General features: G+C 41.0%; 1 pseudogene across 1 annotated transcript; it reads left to right on the top strand.

Moving 5' to 3' along the window:
- Positions 1-973: 973 nt before the first annotated feature.
- Positions 974-12,742, top strand: LOC143270164 (uncharacterized; annotated as a pseudogene). The gene is made up of 4 exons (XR_013047143.1): positions 974-1,206; positions 3,391-3,517; positions 3,721-3,781; positions 8,347-12,742. The product of XR_013047143.1 is annotated as an uncharacterized LOC143270164 (transcript).
- The last annotated feature ends 5,127 nt before the right edge of the window (positions 12,743-17,869 follow it).

Genomic DNA, 17,869 nt, shown 5'->3' with positions numbered 1-17,869 from the left:
ATCAGAGAAACAGAACAAGCTACATCCATCCTCACCTTGCCAATTCCTCTGCTGATCTTGTTTCCTAAGAATGAAAGCTTCTGAGTCCTCATGGGAATGGATCTCAGCTGAACTGCTGCTGAAAGCTAAAAGCTTAAAAAGACTCTAGTTCCTGGTCTTCATGCCTTATATACCTTTGTACTTCCTGCCACTACTTCCTGGGATTAAAGGCATGTGTCAAGATGCCTGGCTCCTTCCAGTGTGGCTTTGAACTCACAGAGATCTGGATGGACCTCTGCCTCTGGAATGCTAGGTTCAAAGGGGTGTGTGGTATCATTTTCTGGTCTCTATGTCTATCTAGTGGGTGTTCTGTTTTCTGACCCCAGATAAGTTTATTAGGGTGCACAATATATTGGGGGACACAATATCACCACAGTAGACTCCTATGTCAAATGGGCAATATTATATAAGTATATAAAAATTTATATATTTATTATTATTTAAATAAATATATAAATTATATATGAATTAGTCATTAGAGTATTGAGGCTCTCTACTAAATATACATATAGGGAAAAAGCTTACTCTAATTTCATAGAGTTTACTTCTCTAAATCCTGAATTTATATTGATGGGCCTTTTCTACAGAATAACTGTTCAAGAGTGTGCATATTAGTGTATAGTTGTTTTTTTAATCATATATATATATATATATATATATATATATATATATATATATTTTTTTTCCAAAAGAAATCATAGCACGTTTTCTACTGTACCCCTGAGGTATTGTTCGTTCAGAAAGTGGCAGGTTTCCTTTGTCCTTTCTCAGTTCATAGCAAAACCTAATTCCCTAGAAATGAGTCCTCCTGAGGAAAGGAATAGTTCAGGGAAGACTTAGCAGTCCAGCCCCAAGTTCTGCATGAATGTCAATCTCTGCAGATCTGGGGGTGTTCTGTGCCTGAGGTGAAAGCCAGGGCTGCCAATCATTGGGCTCCCTCACTTCACAGCACTGTCCCTAAGGGAAGCTGGTCAGATCACTCAGGCCTCAGTAACCAATCAGGACCTCCAGATGCACTGCCAATCAGAATGGGGAGGGCACTTCCGGTCCGCCCTGCAGGATGATTTGTGGCTCAGTGGTTAAAGGTGGATCTCCTGTTCTGTGTGCTGGGCTGTGACTGGTGGCTGGGATTCATGAGGAGAGTGTGCGAGCACGGAATCCGCCATGGTGAGTGAGGTGCCCCCGTCCCACGTGGGGAGAAGCCGCCCGAGCCAGTGTGGGGTGTTCCCCAGGGCTGTGTATATGCTGCAGGACACGGTGTCTGGAGTGATTCCCTTTCCTCCCCTGAGGTCCCTGCAACTCCCAGGCAGAAGCAGGACCTTTGAGTGATTTAGCGCTGGGGTTTGCACCTTCATAGAGCATGGGGTAGTGTGAGTCTTTGTGCGGAAATATCCTAGTCACCATGCAAAGCATGGGGATCATGCTGATCATTTTTTTCATTTCTTTCAGTAAAAACTGTGGCCAGAGAAGGCAGATTTGCTAACTTGCAGAGCTCTGGTCACTCTAGTGTCTTTTAAAAGTTCTGCACTTGGCACTGAATATTCAGATGTGGGATGCGTCTGCAGTTAATTCTGTGCAGGTGTAAAGTCTGTGTCATTAACGCATTTGTATGTAGATGCCAGGGAAATTCATTTTTCTGTGTCATTAAGGCTGAACTTACTATGATTCCTGGCTTCGTTTGGCAAAATTGACTCTATATTTATTGTGTTTTATTTCTAAGATTGATTTCATGTTCTGTTGATCTCTTTATACTTTCCCAGACAGTACAGTCTTTTTTTTTCTTTATTTTCCCTGAGATAGGTTTCTCTGTGTAGCCCAGGCTGTCCTGGAACTCACTCTGTATTATCAGGCTGGCCTCAAACAACCAAGTGCTTCGTTTAAAGGTGTGTGCCGTCACCACCACTCCGTTCATTGCAGTCTTTATTGCAATTTCATTCAAAGTTGGAAGTCAGATGGTGTCACAGTGTTTATGTACTATTGATTCAGTCATGTGTTGATCAATTTTTCATTCATGATGATATTTTCTCTTGTTATTTTTGTTTCTCATGCAATTTAGTTTGTATCTTAAATTGTTAGACTTTAATTGAACTTCTGCTGTATCTGTAGCTCCAGTTCTGCATTGTCATAATATAATAGTGACTTAATAAACACTTGGTTGCTTTCTACTCAAGGTTATTCCTGCTCCCTGTTAAGGAAGCACATCGTCCATTAGGCACAGTTCTCAGTGGGGTCCACACATCTCCATGGTTAAATGGGCACTGTTACACCCTATCCTTAAAAAGAGTCTTTAATTAGGTTTGCACTTATGGAGGAGGAGATGGTCCCTGTGTCCTAGGCAGGTAGGCCCCATACAGCTAGGGAACAGGGAAAGAATTCCATGACCCCCAACCAGAGACAGCTGAATCCATCGACCAGTTTCACCAACTGATTGTAACAGTTGAAGCCAGTTGTTCTCATCTAGTTCTTTCACTCTCTCCTCAGTCCCCAAACAAAAGATGTTGCTTGGCCCCATTTTCTCCCAATTGAGTCTGGTCTGGGCTGTGATCAGACAGATTTGTGACTCTCCATGTTTGCTGGACTGAAGTCTTTTGGGTATAATTTGTTAAAATGTTTAAATCAGTGGTAGTGTTGCTTGCTATTAATCCCAGCACTTGAGATGAAGAGGCAGACAGATCTGTGAGTCTGAGGTCTGCCTGGTCTACAGAGTGAGTTCCTAGGACAGCCAGGTCTGTTACATAGAGAAACGCTGTCTGGAAAAACAAAAACAAACAAAAAGAGTTGCCTTGGTCGTAGTGCTTCACAGTAAGGGAAAAGTGAGTAAGACAGGTTATGTAGAGAAATTTTGAGTAAGGCCTAAGTGCTTCTTGTTTTTTTTTTTTTTTCCATTAGAGACAGGGTCTCACTATGTACCTTTGGCTATCCTGGCAATTTCTCCATAAACCAGGCAGGCTTGGAAATCACAAATTTCACCTGTCTCTGCCTCCTGAGCATTAGGATTAGAGTTGTGCACCACCCACCCTTATTGTCTATCCTTTCTTGAAGTTAATAATTTTGATAAAATTCTGTTGATGTATACTAGATAGTGTTACTCTGTTTGCATGTCTCTCTGTATATATTCCTAGGCATTTCTCATGCTGTGCCATATTCTATTCTGAGACACTGGAATGGAGGTGTCATTCTCTCTTGATGTTTCCTTTTTAAAATGAGTTGGTGACTGCATTTGATATTTACTGACCCATGTCATAGAATGTATCAAGCACATAGAATTATGTAAATATATTCTCAATGATGTGTACATTTGCAATGCAGTCAGTCTCACCATTTCTATTGTACATATATGGGACACTTTAGGATGCAGTGACCTATGAGGATGTGCATGTGAACTTCACTCATGAAGAGTGGGCTTTGCTGGATCCTTCCCAGAAGAGTCTCTACAAAGATGTGATGCTAGAAACCTACTGGAACCTCACTATTGTAGGTAAGAATGTGAGCTTTCTGTCAGTTTTTAACTTAAGGGAAGAAGCCTTTCTTGGAGATTGGTGCTCTCCTATAATTTTGAATGTTAAAGAAGAAAAATTTGGGTGAATATATCAGGCACTGTTCTAAGGTTCATGGAAGACAGTAATTTCAATTGTTCCTAATTTCCAGTAATATATCACATTTTCTGGTACTGTATTTTAGGGTACAAATGGGAAGACCACAATATTGAAGAACATTATCCAAATTCTACAAGACATAGCAGGTAATTTTCAAGTGTAAGCTGATATAAGTATGTCTGTGATAAGTACTGGATTCCTGGTTGCTGGGTTCTGCCATCGCTGATGCAATAAGTCAAATCAAACCAAATTAATAAGTTCAGATTTAATAAACAGAGCATAGCAAAGCAGAGCACTCCAGGGTCTCTCAATAAGGCATGAGACAGAAGAGGAGAGCACACATGGCAGCTCTATGGACCAGGTCTTAAATAGCCAGTAGGCATGGGCATGGTCCCAGGCCTCTTTCAGGGAGGAGCCACCAATGGTGGGCTTTCTGGAATGAGGCCCCCTCAGTTGGAATTCTAAACATCCCAAATTTTGGGTATATGTGGGTGCAGGTTCAAGTCTGTGTACTTCCTGCTAGAATGGGACCATATGGGTAGGGGGGAGTTGGGAGTCAGGTGGCCCCATGCTCAGCAGGGATATGAGTGGAGAAGCATTTGGATAGCTGCCATCCAGGAAACCTCATGCATCTGTTTTGAGGAGGTGGGGAATGAGGGTTTGCTAGGAGAGAAAAGAGTAGCTTTTTATCACTGGCCTTATGAACAGGGATAGCCATTGGTAATAGGAAGACTTCCAGAAAGAATGAAACTGAGAAGTGTCCTGGTTGTACAGAAGAGTCAAGGGTGAATGAGGGAGGCATGAGTGCAGATATGTCCTTAATTGGGACATCTTGGAAAACAAGGTTTGAGTTGCTGGGTTGGTGCCGACTTGTGCCTGTAGAGGTGGTACCAGCAGTGAAGTCCCAGGGACTTGGGGAGATAGCATGCTAAATCTAGGGATGATGTTTTCCAGGATTACTCGAGCCATAACATCTGCTGTTTTTCAGAATGTTTAGAGATTATCCATCCTGAAATTTGTCAATAAGAGTTAAGAGACATGGAGCCTTTTTATGTGCAGGCATGTGGGTGAAATCCACCTGTTAGTGTTTGTCCATTTGACATCCTTGTTTGGTGGTTGGCATTCTCAGAGCTGTTGCTCAAGCTGGTCTATCTGTAGGGCGCCCTGTGGGTTTGGCCTTGGTCCAGAAAGGAGGAGTGAACCTACAGAATATGCTCCAAAATTTGTGGTGTCAAAAATAGGCTTTGGAAACAGAAATTAATTTCCATTAAGTCAGACTTCTTTATAAGTAGCAGAGCCCTTTTCCCATGAGCATTCAGCTGTCTGTAAAACTACTGGGACAGATTTACATCTTGGTGTCATAGTACAAAGCTATGGCTTTGGGTTAAAAGGCATGAATATTTTTAAGTCTAAATTCACTGAAGAACGGAGGTTGTATGAGTGAAGGAGGAAGGAACTGAACATGCCTGCAGGGTTCTATATCCTCTCTAATGCTAACCTAGCTCTAAAAGCTGGACCAGTAAAATTCACAAAAATTTAAGGAACCCTGTAAACTGTTTGTCATTTTTTTTATCAGTTTGTCAGAACTGCATTTATCAAACCTAAAACTTTGAACCTCTGAAGTTATATCTGAAACTAGTTTATCCTGTACCATGGAGTCTGTGAATGAGGCACACCTGTCTTTATTTTTAAGAGGAAACTTACTAATGAGCTACTAAGGTGCTTTTAGGTTTGGGGTTGGTTGTGTTGTTAAACTGGCAAATCTCTTAGTACCCTAGTCATCAAACACCATGAGATCTGAGAAGGATAAGTAAATGAGCAGGAGTGAGCCAGCTTTCCAGTTACCCAGGCAGTCCCAAGTCTCTCTGTGGTCACTGGGCCACAAGTCCCAGAGGTAGCACTTGTTCAGAGGCCAAGCACAGAGGATCCAACAGATTCTTTCTGGAGTAGAGATTTGGGGAAATCAGCCTACCTGTCTTGCAAGAGTTGCACAATCGTTCCCCCATTGCCCCCCTTATTCATAGTCTGGACATGATCTCAGCAGCAGTTAGTGGTGTAAAGCAGCTTTTCATTGTTGGCTGGCTTTGTTACATAAGAGGCAAGCCTCCAGGTGGAAGTTCTTCTGTGGCCATCCATCTTCTTGGAGAAGATACAGGATGCTTCCAGGAGTTGGCATGTCTCTCATAAAAAGCTTTTCTATTAAATGCCATATTCCCAGATCTCAGAGTGTTTGAGAAGGGGGGAACAAAATCTGTTAGGTATACCTAAATTAGACAAATGTTGTTTAGGTTTAACTTTGAGGGCATATGTTGGTTAAGTCTAAACATACAGTTTACCCAATTAGTTACAGCTTACCAATGTTAGTAAAAGCCAGAAGATTCAGTCTGTAGTTTTTAGTGGTGATCCTAAGATATATCAGGCAAAACCAAGTTTTAACCTTGCAAACAATTTGTATTTTAATATCAATGATCAAAACAAGCATTGTTTTAACTCCTGTTTAATAAACCTTGTTTTTAGGACAGGACAGAAATTATCAAACAGAAATATATCCTAACCCAAATTAAATTGGAATCCTAATGTCTTCTTGGTGGTGCCAGTCCAAGTGGTTACCCTTACCAAAGATGGTGGTGAAGTATTTCTTTAAACTCAATCACATGGCAGCTGGTGATGTTATTTAGAAAAGTTTCCATGTGGAGTCACAAGCCTTACAGATTTTAAAACATGCCCAATTAGCAAGAAACATTCAGGACACGTAAACTCAGGTATTCAAAACTAGTCAGAAACACACATGTGTCCACATCATTCACATATTTCCCCCACACAAATAAAGTAAACAGGATCATTAACTGAAACAATTTCTTTAATGAGGCTCCCAGCAGTTTGGGCAGCCTGATACCCAGATCCCAGAGAAGGCACTGCAGAGGGAAACTGAAAAAGAGAGAAGCAGCACATGCTGCCAAGTTGAGTAAGTCAGAGCAGCAATTTGAGAATTTTGGAAAAAGAGATTTTTAGGAGGGAAGATGGTGTAGCAGAGTGTTGTACTGAAGGAGAACAGGTTTAAGGGTAGAGTGGGCAGGTCCAGTTTTAGGGGTGGGGAGTATGGGAACAGGAAACCCCCTGGGCTGCAGCGAGGTGGTGGCGGTGGTGGTGAAGGTGGTGGAAGTTAGAGGTGGTGGTGGTTATGGTGGTGTGGTGGTGGCAAAATCTCTGGTGGAGGAAGGAAAGAATGAGGGAGCAAACAGTCAGACAAACAGGCTGCAGACATTCATGCTGTAGTTCAGGGTGTGAGAACAGACAGGAACAAAGACAATGGATGTTTTATGGGGATAATCCCAGTGTGACCAGATCATATAAGAGGAAGGAGTGAGGCAGGCAGACAGTCAAACAGAACAGGGGAGTGAGAGGAATGGGAGCATTAGAATCACAGTGTGCCCAAACTGTACACTGGGAACCAGATGCAGAGTAACAGGGAAAGAGAGACGAATGGGAGCAATATTCTTGCAGCCCCAATTTGGAGGAGACAAGCCCAGAGTTTCTGGGGACAGAAATTGGACTCAGCAAGTACCCTTTCACAAGACATTTGCTGGGGATGTGGTTGTGAGGGCAGGTACACAAATTGCATCTGGGAGCTGTGTGTGGGGTGGACTCTGATGAAGTCTCTCTCACACAGGGGAATTCCAAGGGGAGCGACTATTGCTCTCTGAAACAGGCTGGAGTAGCCTGACACTGCAGTGGCTCAGCAGGCAGTCTGGAAGTTGGAAGAGGTCCTGGACCTCAAAGACAATTTTGTTTGGGATGGGAGGCTTACTGAGCTGTTCATTCATTGTGGCAAAGGTGGAGTGGGGAGAAGGAGTGAATGGCCATCCACAGCCACAACACATGGTTGTGGAAGGACTACTCACCCTGGCCAGTGCACCAAAGATAAGTATTGGATCTCTGGTTGGTGAGTTCCTCTGTCACCAATGCAATGAGCCAAATCAAAGTGAATTAATTAATCCAGATTTATTAAACAGGGCAGCGCAAAGCAGAACACTCCTAGGTGGCTCTTAGGAAAGCTGGAGTCAGATCACGAGAGCACCCATGGCAGATGTATGGACTGGGTCTTAAATAGCTGGAAGGCATGGTCCCAGACATCGCTGGGGGAAGAGCCATGGATGTCGGGCTTTCTACAATGGGGCTGCCTGAGCAGGAAATTTCAAACAGTTTGAAAAAATGTTAATGGGTCCTGAACTTTAATGAAAAGCAACTGTGTGAATTGGCACAACTTTATGATGATTATTAAATTGTCACAGCACCATTCACTCCAATGTCAGGTAGCTGATCACTGTTTGCAAAGCATTCCTTTAAGGACAAGACAAGAAAACAAAGCCATAGTAGATGTCACAGTTTCAATCATAGCCATGTGAGAGGCATGTTGTTGAACTGTCCATCCAATTACCATCATGCCTTCCAATTATCATATCATTGATGAGGGCATTAGTGTATGGCCAAGACCTTTTATAAGCAAAGCTTTGGTATTAAAGCTAGTGTTGCTCATATACTTGTATTGCGTGATTTAGCATAGTTTAGTGAGAGGAGCACTTGATGACAGACCAGGAGGTTGTCTTGGTGTAGAAACATGAATCTCTATACCACATCTGTATGACACACAAAACATTTGACTATGTGAATGCAATGCGAAAACCTTTTATTTGTCATCTTCCTTTAGCAGGTGTGTCATCTGTCGCTCTGGACACTATCCATGTGAGCATAAGGGACATGGAAAGAAGCATTGTTCTTCTGTCTCTCTCAGAACAACTGGAAGATATATGGTAGTCCCCACTATGAGAAGACATGATGCTGGTGATACAAGTTTACACTTAATTGGTTTTCCAACGTCAGTGAGAATTCATCAAGAAACTCTCATCGCAGACAAACTTTACCAGGAATATGGAAATTCATCTCCCTCTTCTGATTCACTGTGCACATGTAGTGTGGCTCACAGTATAACAAAATGTGATGAATGCAATCAATGTTCTCTGATTTCTTCAAGTTCTCTTCAAAGATGTGAAAAAGCTCATGTGGGAGGAGAAAATAATAAATGTGAGTCATCTGCTATAGGCTTTAGGCTTGACAGGCATCGTCAAACACACCACAGAACCAATAACAAAGAGGCTCTCTATGAATGTAATCAACATGCTAAAGCCTTTAGATCTGATTACTTTTTCAAAGTATACCAAAGAAGTCATTTGAAAGGAAAACCCTATGAATATAATCAAAGTTATAAAGCCATTGCATGTGACAGTCTTCAGCATCAAGTACATAGACATCAAACTCGAGAGAAATGTTATGAATGCCATCAGTGTAGTAAAGTCTTTGTACATATCAGTGATCTTCAGAGACATGAAAGAATTCATACTGGAGAGAAACCATATGAACATAATCAATGTGATAAAGATTTTGCAGAGTCAAGAAATGTTCACAGTCATGAAAGATTTCATACAAGAGAGAAACTCAATGAGTATAATCAGTGTGGTAAAACCTTTACACAAATGAGTAATCTTCAAAGTCATGAAAGAATTCATCCTGGAGAGAAACCCTATGAGTGTAATCAATGTGGTAAAGCCTTTGCACGAAAGAGTAATCTTCAAAGTCATGAAAGAATTCATACTGGAGAAAAACCATATGAATGTGATCAATGTGGTAAAGCCTTTTCACGGAAGAGTTGTCTTCAAAATCATGAAAGAATTCATACTGGAGAGAAACCCCATGAATGCAATCAATGTGGTAAAGCCTTTGCACAGAAGAGTAATCTTCAAATGCATGAAAGAATTCATACTGGAGAGAAACCCTATGTATGTAATCAATGTGGTAAAGCCTTTAGACTGAAGAGTAATCTTCATGATCATGAACGAATTCATACTGGAGAGAAACCCTATGAATGTAATCAATGTGGTAAAGCCTTTGCAAAAAAGAGTTATCTTCTCAAACATGAAAGAATTCATACTGGAGACAAACCCTATGAATGTAATCAATGTGGTAAAGCCTTTGCACAGAAGAGTAGTCTTCAAATGCATGAAAGAATTCATACTGGAGAGAAACCCTATGAATGTAATCAATGTGGTAAAGCCTTTGCAATGAAGAGTTTTCTTCTCAACCATGAAAGAAGTCATACTGGAGAGAAACCCTATGAATGTAATCAATGTGGTAAAACCTTTGGAGTAAAGAGTAGACTTCAAAGTCATGAAAGAATTCATACTGGAGAGACACCTTATGAATGTAATCAATGTGGTAAAACCTTTGGAGTGAAGAGTAGACTTCAAAGTCATGAAAGAATTCATACTGGAGAGAAACCTTATGAATGTAATCAATGTGGTAGAGCCTTTGGAGTGAAGAGTAGTCTTCAAAGTCATGAAAGAATTCATACTGGAGAGAAACCCTATGAATGTAATCAATGTGGTAAAGCCTTTGCACACAAGATTAGTCTTCAAATTCATGAACGAATTCATACTGGAGACAAACCCTATGAGTGTAATCAATGTGGTAAAGCCTTTGCAACAAAAAGTTATCTTCTCACCCATGAAAGCATCCATACTGGAGAGAAAGCCCATGAATGTATTCAATGTGGTAAAGCCTTTGCAATGAAACGTTATCTTCTCAGCCATGAAAGAATTCATACTGCAGAGAAACCCTATGAATATAATCAATGTGGTAAAGCCTTTGCAAAAAAGAGTTATCTTCTCACCCATGAAATAATTCATACTGGATAAAAACCCTATGAATGCAATCGATGTTGTAAAGCCTTTGCATTGAAGAGTATTCTTCACAGTCATGAAAGAATTCATACCGGAGAGTAACCTTATGAATGTAATCAGTGTGGTAAATCCTTTGTACAGAAGAGAAGCCTTCTAGTTGATGAAAGAATTCATACTGGAGAGAAAACCATATAAATGTGACCAATGTAGTAAAGCCTTTGCACAGAAGATTAGTCTTCAAAATCATGAAAGAATTCATACTGCAGAGACCGTATGAATGTAATCAATGTAGTAAAGCCTTTTTACAGAAGAGTAGCCTTCTAAGTCATGAAAAAATTCATACTGTGGAGAAACCCTATTAATGTGACCAATGTGGTAAAGTATTTGCAAAGAAGAGTAATCTTCACAGTCATGAAAATATTCATACTGGACAGTAGAGGAAGGAGACTGCCATGATGTGAGCATGAAGCACTGTGGCTGATGATTTATTGAAAACAACTACACAGTTTATGCTCTGTAACTGAATCTAAGTTTAGACTCAAGCAGGTTAAAAACAGACTTAATGATTCCAGGATAAAGGCAGCCATCAACCCCATTACAGCATTTTTCCAGAGGCAACAAGTGATAAATTCAGCAAGTATCTTAATGCCTTTCTGGATGTGCACCCATTGTTTCCTTTCATAGTTGCTTTCATCCTGGCAACTAGGTGTGTCTAGTTAGTACATCATTAAGTTCTCTATGTTTGGTGTAATCAGGGGAACACATTGGGGACTCTTGTGTGGGAGTAGGCATAGTAATCACATTTTGTGGTTGCATGTTGGTTGGGATTATTTCCAAGAATTTTGTTTAAAGAGACTGCATTGCCTATGTATATGTCCCATCCTCCAGTGTTTCCAGCAAAATAAATTTCCCACAGTAAAAGGCATAAAGAAACTCCATAATGTATAGTGAGAATTATTAAAATTGAAATAAAATTGATGCTGGAGAATTAAGATCGGCAATGTGGAAATGCTGGAACTTTGCCAAAAAAGCAATGGTCACTGTGCAGTCCACACCAAGTGCTAAACTGCTAAACAATTTCTCATCCCCTTTTATTTCTTTTAAGAATTATTTATTTTTGTTATCTTTTTTGAGTTCACATGAATAGTACAGTTTGAAATCAGATGTCAGCCTGTGTGACCCAGTTCTTCCTTTCTACCACTTCTATTCTGAGGACCAGACCAGGTCCATCAGTCTTGGTTGCAATCACTTTTACCTGATGAGCCATGCCATGATGAACACTGAGCACTAATATTTTTTTCTTAATTGTTGATTTTTTTTTTTAAACAGGCTGATGAGGTTCAGGCTGACCTTGAACTTCAGACATTTCTGCTTCCACCTCAAGTTACTGGAATGACAGGTTTTACTACCATGCCCTGTTTATGCAGAGGTCTTGTGTGTGCTGAGCAAGTATTCTATTCAATGATCTATTCATCTGATATGAAAACATTGATGTAGCTGAGTGTTTCATATAGAGGTCTACACTGAGAACCTGCCTCAAAACCAAACCAAAACTGCAAACACCAACTTTTGTTAAAATAAACTGTGTGTATGTGTTTTGAGATAGATGTCTATCTCAGTTGTCTAGACTGGCCTAGAACTCACACGTTAGTCCTTGAACCTTGCCCCTTGGCTTGGCTTCCTAAGTACCTGGAGAACAATGTTGGACTAGAGAGTGAGCTAGCCAGAGCACAGAGTGGACTAACTGTGTGTTTGGGGGCTCACAGATAGTAGCCAGAGGTGCATGATGAGAGCAGAATGTTTCTGGGGTTGGATTATATCCCAGAACCTTGCTTGAAATGAAATGCCAGCATTTCAGCATGGAAGCATGAGAAAAGGCCCAGGATTCAATCCTCTTTGGAGTCGAAATATCCTGAGAGTCGCATGTAAGCTAGGGCCACAAATGCAGTGTGAGGCATTGCTTATGAAGAGAGAGATATACACTGCTGAGTCCATGGTCATGGCTTAGTTGCATCTTCATTGGCCTCATTAGAGGGTGAGTGAGCATGCCAGGGCCAGAGCTGAGCCCAGGAGTCCCTGGACAAGGACAAGGAGAATGATGCAAAAGAGGCTTCCGTCTTGCTCGGTTGTAGAGCACACTGGGCTGAGATTACACAAAACTGAAAAACTTCCCAGGTGGCAAAGTATTGCAAAATCCTTCCAATTCTCACATGGGAAACTGAAAGAGAGAAGGAAGACAGTCGTGGCCAGACCAATTCTGGGTATGGTTTCAACTGGTTATTGTAACTATAGTAACAAGTGTGGTGCACTTATGTCTGTCTGAATAACAGGCATAAGGAGGTGAAGTCACTCAACAGAGGTGAAAGACAATAAATGGACCATTAGCAGGATTTAATCCCATGTATCTCATGTATACTCATAAAACTTTTAAGTCTGCATGTATTCATTAATGTGGGGTGAGGGCATGCATGTGTGGGAATCAGAGAACAACTTACCTGAATCCATTTTCTCCTTCAACCATGTGGTTCCCAGGGATGGTTCTCAGATATAAAACATGTATGTCCACAAGTATCATTACCACCACAATCATGTCTCTAGCCTTCAGTTGTATCATTTTGTGTGTGTTCTTTGTGTGAATGTGCATGTGTGGAGGTAACAGGTCAAGTTTGGGCATTTCATAAATTGATATTATACTCCAAGTTGACTTTATGTGTTATTGGGCATGGCAAGGCATCTCCAGACTCTAGAATTCCCCAAGATGTGCCAATGGAGAATCTAAGGACAAGGAAGGCATTGTGGCTTTCTATCTAGAGCCAAATAGATAAAGTATTTGCTGACCTGAATTTCAGACAGTGGACAGTGCCTGGTTTATTTGTGCTGTGTGTACACAGGGCCTTGAGTCATTAAAAGATAATCTGTGTTTTTGATTGTGGTAACAAATCACATCCCCATCAATTAATGGCTTTATTGTCCATATATTGCTTTATTTTCCTGTTTGTCATTCTGGCCCTATATATTCCACCCCTTTTGTACTTTGTTTTATCTGAGATCAAATTCAAATTCCTAAAATCTGAATATTTCCCATCCCTGAAGAGGCCAATCTGGATGCCAAGATTTGATGAATATCAAAACATGATCTGGAATCCCTTCAAGGGTAACAAAATAATTGTTTGAATTTTTTCCATTCCAAACATTTAAATGAGAAACATTTTCAGCATCTGGGGTATTGAAACACAGGTTCTGAGTTGGGTCAGCTCCTGTCCTGAATCTGGTACCCATTACCAAGTTTTAGTGAAGAGGTCCCTGGTTGCATCCTGGCTCAGGATGGCCACTCATGAAAACCCAGGCCCCTCCAGATTACAATATTGCCAAAGAATCCATTCTGCTACAGGAGGCTTTGAAGGTACAGCAGGTTATCCTGGCTAGCTATTGGAGGAGGAGGCAAGAGAGGCCAAATGACAGACTTGCTGCAGAGAATCTATTTAGTATAGGCTCTGTGGATCACGGTCAGGTAATGGGACATAGAGAAAACTCTCTGAACAAAGAGGGATAGCTTGCTGGATCCAGATTGGGCCAGGTGCCTCAGGGACATGTCCCTGCTTCAGCCATCTATGACCACTGAAGTTTGGGTTTTGATTTAAGTACAGAGGTGTGTGGTTGTGTCTTGCTAAAGATGCAGCTGATGCAAGCCCAGGGCTGTTGAGGAAACAGCTCAGCCATTCAGTCTCCATAATTCCACTCTGCAAGATAAAGCCTTAGGGACCACCTTCCTCAGCCTGCAGGATGGTGACCAGGACTCCTGTACTGGGAGATCAGCCTGGACATTACCAATGGTGCTACCTAGCCCCATCACACCATGACTGCCTACACTCTCCCTGTAATTCCCATTACTCTGCAACACTTCACATGTTACAACTTCTGATATGGCACCTACATCACAAGTATCCACCAGGGACTGTAAACTCACTGTGAAAGGGAAACATACATGTGTGGAACTTGGGGTGATGGCAGGAATGTGGCAGATGGGCTTAGTAGATAGTTTTGAGCTTCTGGACCCAAAACTCAGTTATGGGTCCAGAAGCATATAAACATGAATACAGTGCAATATTTAATAAATCCAGGGAATGTTGTGGCTCATGGGTAAAGCCCCTGCATAGAATACCCATCATTTTTTCTAGAGATAATTAAAAAAGATCTCAGGCTCCTGGAGTATGCAGAACGTGTGGCAAAGGCTGGCATCATACTGTTGAATTCGATCATGAAGGGACAGACAAGGTAACCCTTTGACATTGGGAAATGTTCTGAGTAGGCATTCTGGAGGCCCCAATATCAAGTTTGATCCAATCATTATCTGTCAGCATCAAAACTCCCAAAGTTAGATTACACAGTGGTTTATTAACTTCAAATTTTCATATGCCCATGAGAACAGACAATAGCACAGAGAGATGCTGTATAGTACAAAGAACTTCTGAGTTAAATTAGTTTGTATATTTTAAAGATGTGTTAACCTCAGAATGGAAACTGAGATATGTGTTCCATTGGGGAAGAGATTTTGCCTTTGCTTTCACAGGAGAAAGAATAGTGTTGAATACCATCAGGATTGATAAAGATAATTTTTGAATAGAAAGGACCTGCTTAATAAAAAGAGGTGAGAGTTCATCAGACAGCTTGGTCATTCAATCCAAGCTAATACAAAAACTAACAAATGCCTTTCATTTGGTCAGACCAAAAGAAATTTTAAAAAAATTTTCAAATGATAGATACCATCATATTTATTGCTTAATTGGCATCTATGGATTCTTCATAAAGCAAAAAGAGTCTACCTACATTTACCATATGGATTCTATTGCAAACTCTTTCTATATAAGGACAATAAATATCCTCTCAGAAAAAAAATCTGCACATTTTTTGAGGCATGGACAACCTTAAGGCCAACTATCCTATGGTGATCTTGGCCCCACTTACAATGATGGATTGGATCTGTTCAAAGTCTGAGTCCTCAGCATGGAAGGAAAGTTATTACAGTGGAAATGGTACATATCAGAATTTCTTAGTGACTGAGATATGGTTAGCACTGAAGAAATAGTTCAGAGCCTAAAGTGGTCACCCCTCCTCCAAGAGAGGCAACTATTGAACTGCAGGGACCAACAGAATGGTGAAATCATTTGGATAAGGCATGGCTCATCAACCATTAATGGATCTCAAACTAAAACGGAGAGTGTCAACCTCTAGACTTGAGATGGAATGGCCAAGTTTGAGGAAGAAGATACCACAAAATCATTAAACCACAATTATGTATCGGACAAACAGCTAAAGAAGGCCAAAGGAACAACTGCAGTTCATGGGCCTGTGCAGTGGCACAGTTACACAGCAATCAAAATGGAAAAGCACTCACTGCCAGGTGAATGGCAAAGACAGTAGGTCATGGGAGGCATGGATGGAAATGGCAGCACCCGGTAAATAGGGAACTATGAGGTCTTGTGAGAGTTTCCATGGTGATCCAGGTGGTCTTATCCTTGAGATTCCATGACTTCCCATGGTCACAAGTGAGGTCCTGTGGGTTTCCCCAAGGAAATATGAAATCCTTTGAGATGGGTTTCATGTCCTCATTTGTCAACACTGACCATATTTTTATTGTATCTATTTCTAAGTTTTTCTGATATTCTGTTAATGTCTTTATTCTTTTCCATACAGTACATTCTTATTGTAGGTATATGGGAAGTTTTCAAGGCAGTTGATGTCACTATGTGTGCTATTTATTCAGCCTTGTGTGCATCATTTGTTCTTCATGGTGATCTTTTTTCATTTTTCTGTGGTTGATAGCATTAATAGTTAGACATTTTGTTGGACTTTTGTTGAATCTATAGCTCAAATCTGTACTGACATGGTAATGAGGATTCCTGTCTACAATCATGGAATTCTATCCTTTTATCTAATTCCTTAATTCTTTTAATTACTAATTTATAGTTTTACCTACAGGCATTTGTCCCATTTCTATTTACCTGGCTGTTTATCAATGGTGACATATAAAAGATTTGGGGGTTGTGGTTTTTTTATTTTTTATTTATTTTATTTATTTTTATTTTTTGGTTTTTTGACACAGGGTTTCTCTGTGTAGCTTTGTGCCTTTGCTGGAACTCGCTTTGGAGACCAGGCTGGCCTCAAACTCACAGAGATCTGCCTGCCTCTGCCTCCCGAGTGCTGGGATTAAAGGCATGCACCACCACTGCCCAGTGGGGGGGGTTGTGTTTTTAATTTACTGAATTTCCTTATTTTATTTCAACTGTATGGGTGTTTTGCATCCATGTATGTATGTTCTCCATGAGTGTTTGATGTGCACAGAAGACAGAAGAGGCCATCAGATCCTCTGCAAGAGGATGTAGGCATGATTGTGCATCACCATGTCAGATCTGTGGATGAAACTCATATCTTCTCCAAGAGCAATATGTGGCCTTCACTGCTGAGCCATCTCTCCACTTATAAACTTGACAGATTATCAGAATTGTGTGTGTGTGTGTGCATGCAGATGCTCACACTGAAAACTGCGTGTTCAGAGAGTTGATGCTTGATTAAAAGTATGTGTATCAAGGACTAAGGCGGTCCAGCCCCTCAATAGTCCCCTCCCAGGGTCCGGGAAGAATCTATGACCAGCTGATAATTAATCTTTGATGAAAAGAAATGAATCTATGTACACAAAACTTCCTAGTTCATACACTTTATTATTCTGTGATAGTTCTCTCCCTACACAGCTTGTATTGTTCTGATTTCTGTATATTTATCTACTGTCCCCTCTAGGTTCTATCTTAATTTCTTCATCTAGTTCTGTCCCTTCTAGGTTCTCATCCATCTTGTTCCTTCCCATATCATCTCCTTTCCCATCTCCTCTCTTCTTTTCTCATTCTACCTCATCTTGTTCTTCCCCATCTGGCTCTTCCTCCTCTGACATCTCATTCATCTAGTACTCTCTTGAAGCCCTTCAATCTACCTCTTCCCCATCTCAGTTTGTTCCTCTCAAGTTCTTACCCATCTAGTTCTTCCATTCTCTTTTCTCTTCTCTGTCCTGTGCCCTGGAAGTCCTGGTATATAAAGGGAGGGTGTGAGCTAAATTGTGTAAAGCTATGACTTAACCTCCACCTCTCCTAGGTGGTGTCTCCTTGTGGAAATTACCATAAGTCAGGAGACATGCATGTGGGCTGTTATCATTGTTGTCCACCTTGGACTAACAATGGGCACCCACCTGGGTGGTGTTCCCTGTAGTCCTTGAAAGTGGCCAAGAGAGATAATCTGATTCCAGAGAAAGCCTTTCCTGAGGCTGTTCTCCAAATACCTGGAATGTGTATGTCCAGAGAGTGATCAGCCTACACTGTTAGTCCTTCTTAGGGGAAAGTCAATTGGAAAAACTATGAAGGCACACATGATTTTTATAACAAAATACAGCTGATATATAACAAGCCAAGTAGCACCAAAAAGTCCTTGGGATTTGGCTTCCTCTGGAGGAAT

Source organism: Peromyscus maniculatus, chromosome 22, assembly GCF_049852395.1.
Source record: "Peromyscus maniculatus bairdii isolate BWxNUB_F1_BW_parent chromosome 22, HU_Pman_BW_mat_3.1, whole genome shotgun sequence".
Classification (NCBI taxonomy): Eukaryota; Metazoa; Chordata; class Mammalia; order Rodentia; family Cricetidae; genus Peromyscus; species Peromyscus maniculatus.
The sequence above is the reverse complement of the archived record's forward strand: the minus strand, read 5'-3'. Positions and strand labels throughout refer to the sequence as shown.